This window comes from Benincasa hispida, chromosome 9 (genome assembly GCF_027475165.1).
Source record: "Benincasa hispida cultivar pf3 chromosome 9, pf3_genome.v1.1, whole genome shotgun sequence".
NCBI lineage: Eukaryota > Viridiplantae > Streptophyta > Magnoliopsida > Cucurbitales > Cucurbitaceae > Benincasa > Benincasa hispida.
In genome coordinates this window covers 50,911,014-50,918,072 of record NC_143486.1, presented here as the reverse complement: position 1 = coordinate 50,918,072, position 7,059 = coordinate 50,911,014, and the positions used below count along the sequence as shown (strand labels likewise).

At 40.4% G+C, this 7,059-nt stretch overlaps 1 non-coding gene across 1 annotated transcript; it reads right to left on the bottom strand.

Annotated features, from left to right (window-relative positions):
- Window positions 1–3,324: 3,324 nt before the first annotated feature.
- On the bottom strand, window positions 3,325–3,426 carry LOC120087449 (small nucleolar RNA R71). Its single transcript, XR_005484590.2, has one exon. It is a non-coding gene; the product is annotated as a small nucleolar RNA R71 (small nucleolar RNA).
- Between the last annotated feature and the right edge of the window lie 3,633 nt (window positions 3,427–7,059).

Genomic DNA, 7,059 nt, shown 5'->3' with positions numbered 1-7,059 from the left:
CATGTTCACAACCTGAAGCATTATCTCGTTTACAAGCAACCCTCAGGAACTAATTTCCTTGTTTTACTTGTTTTGCTTTTTTCTCTGCAAGGTATTACGGGAAGTTTCTCTTCCAGTGCCCATCTTTGCTATAGTAGAAACATTTTTCTTTGTCTGCAGCTTTGGCCTTGCCTTTGCAGCTAGTAGAAGTTTTCTTTTTCCCTTTCCTTTTGTTTTTTTTTCAATGGAATACTTTTATTCTTAAAAGAAGAAGAAACATTAGACTTTTTAAAGGACGATCCTCTTTTCTCAGCAGCGACAACATTTACCTATGTTTCTTGTTCTTTTGTTCTAAAAAATGGACTGAAAAGCTTGTAGCTCATTGAAAAGTGTAGTCAGGTTGTATTCTATCTTGTTCATTAACACATTTATGCGAAATTGCAAGAAGCTCTTCGGAAGAGATTCTAGAATAAAACTGACTTGGCTCCTCTCGTCTACGACAACTCCGTTTTACCTCTGCCACATTGAAATAGACCATCATGTCCAGGATATGTTCTCTAATAGAAGCCCATTCTTTCATTCGACAGTTGTAAATATATTTGATAGCATAATGCCTCAGGGAGAAGGACAGTTGTCTAAACATCCCACGTAGAGATTCCATAATCTCTTTGGCAGTGTACATGCTTTCGTGTTTCTTAGCCAGAACATCAGATATGCTGGCAAGAATGTAGTCACGGGCTTTCTCATTCGCCTTCATCCATTTGTCATATGCTTCCCGAATAGTTCAGTTTGCATTTGAGCTAGGGATGAGAAGACATTCCTTTGTCAAAACGAACCTTAAGTTGTTTGTCACCAGTATGTGTTCAAATTTGATTTTCATGTAGCATAATTGTCCCCAGTTAATTTATTCGAAGCCAATAGTTGTATCAATGAACTAGTCATTCTGAAAATATAAATAAAACCCTTTTCAGTGAATTGATTTTAAACCCAATAAAGTTTTAGCAAAGTAATAATGTACCTAAAATTCAATATCTTTGCAACAATTCTATAGTGGGTCAGAATAAGTGCTATCGATAGATGATAACTTGTAGAAATACAAGTTATTTTGGTTTTTAAGTTGGAACAACTAAGGTTTTTAATGATAAATTCTCCTCATTTTTAGAAGAAACGCATGGAATTACTCAAACATTAGCAAACTCATGCAAAAGAATGTTTATTACTAAATACTGCGGCACTAACGCGTTATATTGCAGGATTTCAACAAGAAGCTAACGCATGAGTAAGAAGTGTCACAAGCTAAATTTCTAACACATGGGCCATGTGTCGGAGGTAATTCAATGCAGAGAAGATTCATTGATGCAGTCTATTTGTGTCAAATCACCACTTGCAAGTATTGGCACCTGCAGCAGGCGACGTCTGAAAAGCTTCTGAGTGTCAGGCAGCTGACCAGGGCATAGACTTTAATGTTGCCCATCACCAAGCTGAAGATGACCAACGCTTATAAATAGATGAAATCCCTCCAGAGTTCAAATATACATATTCAGAAAATTTTCAAGTTCTCACTCTCTGTATTAGCGTAGTCATAGTTATAGATCTTTAGAAGCTGTGCTGTGGTGCCAAGAAGATCAGAAGGGAAGAGAACCACCATCACCGCCAGTCAAGGAGCGAAAGAAGCCGAGCTTGAGAAAGACACTTCGTCCGATTCTTACACAAGTGGTTGTTCACAACTATAATTGAGCCAAAGAGATACAAGAGATTGTACTCTACGACTTGACTCAGTTTCTTTCATCTCATTTATTGCTTTCATTTCATCTGATTAAATATTGCTTTTGTAAAGACAATATGCTTCTTTATAAATTCATATATTTGATCCATCACACTTATGCCATTGGTTATTTCTTGTTTATGTTGAATGCATTTATACTTTATGTAAAACTTCATTTCAAACGCCTAAGCCAACTTGATCAATTGGTAAAAGTATCCTTAGCTTAGATTATTCGAAAGAGTAAATAAGCCAACATCAAGTAAAACGCCTAATACATCTAGAGATAGACTTACTGGTGTTTATTGCATCCTATGTTTGACGCATGCATCCTAGAGATAGGTTTTGTATATTATTCGCGTTGAGAAGTGTCGAATAAGAGTCTAACGCTTAAACAAAGATAAGCAAGCCACCTCATCCACATCACATTCTGGTTCGTGTACATTCATCTTAGATCGACGCATACCACTTACATTAAATCCATTTTCACATGATCCATCATTCACTACTCAACTCTTTTGTATCTTCTTGCATAAGCACAACACCTTAGTGTAAATAACACATTTCTCTCATACATTTAGGAAACCCCTACAACAGCTACAACGCAAGGCCTGCGTTAGCTTAACTGAATTCCTAAGTTCGACCCTGGACTTACCAGGAACCTAAATTGAATTTATACTTGGGTCTGATTTAGGAAAACTTGAACGTCAATAGGAGGAGTGTCGTGGGTTCTGTTGCACATCTCTAACGCACCAACGCGTTATAAGTACATAAACACATCAAAGCATCAATGCATCATTTATACTCAGAACTTATTTTTCCAATTTATTTTATACAATACACTCCCAGCTCGAATCACGATAGCAACGAACAAGGTTTTGGCGTCATTGCCAGGGATTCAAAAACAAAACTAACCAGAAATTTCGTTTGTATCTTTTGTAGGAACACTTCAGTCGAGGGAGTATTACAAGCAAAGCCTAAGCTTGTGAACGTTTATGAGTAGGGAGAGCACTCCCAAACTTATATACGACCTCGAGATTGAAAGGACCTTCTGACTTAGAAACCGATCTAATCGTTGTCGAAGGTTGAGGCAACAACTTCTCAGACAACAGAATAGGCAACAAGTAGTGGCAGACAACCAGGCAAATCAGAACTTAGCTCAGTAACTAGCTCATGCTGCACAAAATCCGATCCTAATGGAAAACAATAGCATGCATCCTATGAGGGAGTACGCGTCCCCTGTATTGTATGATTTCTCTCCAGGAATCATATACCTAACATCAGATGGAACGAGGTTCGAAATAAATCTGTAATGCTTCAAATGCTCCAGACTGCTGGACAATTTGGGGGTGGTTGTGGAGAAGATCCTCACGCCCACATGAAGCGTTTCTTGGAAACGTGTAATTCATTTGTGATTCCTGGATTCACCCCAGAGGCGATCAGGCTATCTTTGTTCCCTTATTCTTTGCGTGATGACGCAAAACAATGGGTAAGCTCACTGGAGCCTGGTGAAATCACTACCTAGGAGAAGTTGGTGGAGAAATTTATGCAAAAATACTTCCCACCTACCACCAACGCGAGGAGGCGTCAAGAGATTATGAACTTTGAACAAGAAGAAGCTAAGACCTTAAGTGCCGCATGGGAGCGTTTTAAGGGATTGGTCAAAAATTGCCCTAATCATGGACAACTTTTTATGGTGGATTGAATAGAGTATCGCAGATGGCAGTTGACGCAGTGGCAGCTGGTGAAATTATGGATAAATCTTACACTGAGGCTAAAGAGATATTAGACCGCATTGCTAAACATAACATGGAATGGGTGGACGATACATATGGCGGAAGAGCTGACAGGAAGAAGAGATCTCAGAATGTTAATTCTATCAATTCCAATGCAATAGCCACACTTTCTACACAAGTGGCTACGATGACCAACTTTTTGCAGAACATATCGCTAGGGAACACATCAAATCAGCAGAAAGTGAATCAGGTAGAGGCATTTGGGCAGCCCATGGTTAGCTGTGTGGGCTGTGGAGATCCTCATTCTTATGCTGAGTGCCCACAAAACCCGCAGTCAGTATGCTTCATTAAAAACAACCCATTTTCCAATACATATAATCCTAGATGGAGGAACCATCCAAATTTTTCTTGGACAGGAGGAAATCAACAGGAGCACCACCCAGGGGCGAATCAACAGTAAAGGCAAGAACTGCAGCCTGCATTTCAACTAATGTATCAGCCACATCAACAGTCCTTTAATAGAGGAGGACAGGAATTGAGCTTAGGATCTCCGCTTGAGAACCTATTAAAGGAGTACATAGCCCAGAATGACGCGTTACTGAAAAGCCAGGCATCGTCTATCAGGAACCTGGAGATACAGGTAGGGCAGATAGCGAGCGATTGAAAATAGGTAGCTTGGAGTTCTACCTAACAACACTGAAACTCCTGGGAACAACAATGGAAAGGAGCAATGTCACGCAGTGACGTTGCGAAGTGGAAAAGCTCTTGAAGAAAGAAGAATGAATCCAAGAAACCGCGAATCTTACTGAGCCTAACGAACACTCTCTTTTGCAGATGCTGAAAAAGCACATGCGTGCAATAGGTTGGATGCTAGCGGATATCCGTGGCATCAACCCATCTTATTGCATGCATAAAATCAGGCTGGAAGAAGGGAAGTCGGGATCGATTGAGCCTCAAAGAAGGCTGAACCCCATAATGAAGGAGGTAGTCAAGAAAGAAATCTTAAAATGGCTGGACGCAGGAATGATCTATCCTATATCTGACAGTAGCTGGATAAGCCCAGTCCAATGCATTTCCAAGAAAGGGGGAACAACTATGATAGTCAATACCAATAATGAACTCATTCCTTCGAGGACTGTCACGGGCTGGCGCATCTATATGGACTATAGGAAGCTCAACGCAACAACTAAGAAAGACCATTTCCCCTTCCTTTCATTGACCAAATGCTTGACAAACTTGCTGGCAAAGAATTTTATTGTTTCCTTGATGGATACTCTGGTTATAACCAGATTTTGATTGACCCAGAAGATCAGGAAAATACAACATTTACCTGTCCCTTAGGAATGTTCGCGTTTAAACTCATGCCCTTTGGACTGTGTAACACACCTAGAACATTCCAAAGGTGTATGATGGCTATTTTCTCTGACTTCTTGGAGAAGACCGTTGAAGTCTTCATGGACGATTTCTCAGTATTTGGAGACTTATTCCAATCATGCTTAGATAATTTAGAGGTCGTCCTCGCTCGATGCGAGGAAACGAACCTTGTGTTGAATTAGGAAAAATGTCACTTCATGGTGACTGAAAGAATTGTCTTAGGCCACAAAGTATCTAAAGCTGGGTTGGAAGTTGATGAAGCCAAGATAGATGTCATAGCTAAACTTCCACCAACATCAAATGTTAAAGCTCTACGAAGTTTTCTAGGGCATGCTGGCTTCTATCGAAGGTTCGTTAAAGGATTTTCTCAAGTTGCGCGACCTCTCAGTGCATTACTAGAGGCGAATCGGCTTTACAATTTCAATGAAGACTGCTGTGACACGTTTGAAACATTGAAATATGCATTGACTACAACTCCGGTACTAATAGCACTGGATTGGATGCAACCTTTTATTCTCATGTGCGACGCGAGTGATGTTGCAGTAGGTACAATGTTGGGACAGAAGAAAGGAAATTTTATACATCCCATCTCTTACACGTCCAAGACACTAAATGACTCCTAGGAACACTACACAACCATTGAAAAAGAAATGTTGGCTGTAGTGTTTGGCATTGAGAAGTTTAGATCTTATTTAGTTGGTGCGTCAGCCACCATTTACACAAATCACTCAGCCATAAAGTTCCTAATGAGTAAGAAGGACATGAAGCCAAGATTAATAAGATGGGTGTTGCTGTTACAGAAATTTGATATTGATATTCAGGACAGAAAGGGAACCGAGAATCAGGTGGCTGACCACTTATCCAGGTTAGAAAATCAGGAAATGTAAGATCAAGAAAGTGAAATCAAGGACGCATTTCCTGATGAAAGCTTATTCAGAGTTGAAGGCAGGGAACCTTGGTACGCGGACATAGTTAATTACTTAACTACCAAGCAATTTCCTGAGAACTTCAACTCTCAGCAAAAGAAGCAGTTAGTATATGATAGTAAATTTTATTTTTGGGATGAACCGTTTCTCTATAAACAAGGCCTTGATTCCATAATGCGTCGATGCATTCCGGAGGAGGAGACACAACGCATCTCGGCTGAGTGTCATGACTCTCCTTACGGAGGGCATTTTGGTGGGCAAAGAACTGCTGCGAAGATCCTTCAAAGTGGATACTTCTGGCCTACCCTCTTTAAGGATGTAAGGGATTTTGTTCGTAAATGTGACCCCTGCCAATGCACCGGGAATATTTCATCAAAGGACGCAATGCCCTTGAACAATATTCTTGAAGTTGAATTATTTGATGTTTGGGGCATTGATTTTATGGGACCTTTTCCCCTGTCCTACGGGCAACAATATATCCTGCTTGCAGTAGACTATGTATCAAAGTGGGTAGAAGCAATAGCTTGTACCAGAAATGATGCATCCATTGTTTCTAAGTTTCTTACCAGGAACATCTTCACACGCTTTGGAACGCCAAGAGGCCTGATAAGTGACAAAGGTACGCATTTCATTAATCGCATTATTTCTAAATTACTTGCCAAATATAATGTTAGGCACAAGATCGCTACTGCCTACCACCCACAAACAAATGGTCAAGCTGAGATATCCAATAGGGAAATAAAATCTATCCTGGAGAAAGTTGTCAACGCATCGCGGAAAGACTCGGCACAGATGCTAGATGAAGCGCCCTAGGCCTATAGGACTGCCTACAAGACCCCCATAGGTATGTGTCCATAATCTCTAGTATTTGGAAAAGCTTGTCACTTACTCCTAAAGTTGGAGCACAAGGCTTTTTGGGCAATTAAGAAGCTAAATTTGAACTTGGACGCCGCGGGCGCTCAACGCAAACTTCAGCTCAATGAGCTTGAGGAGTGGCGATTGAACGCATACGAGAACAACAAGCTTTACAAGGAGAAGACAAAACGTTGGCACGACCAACGCATCAGTAAGAAAGAGTTTGTTGTTGACCAAAAAGTTATTTTATTCAATTCACGATTGTGTTCCCAGGGAAGTTAAAGTCCAGGTGGTCAGGACCATTCATCATTAAAACAGTCTTTCCATATGGAGTAGTAGAATTAACACGGGAGGATGGCACCAACGCGTTCAAAGTAAACGACCAAAGAGCAAAGCCATACTTTGAAGATGGCGTAGAACGTCAAAA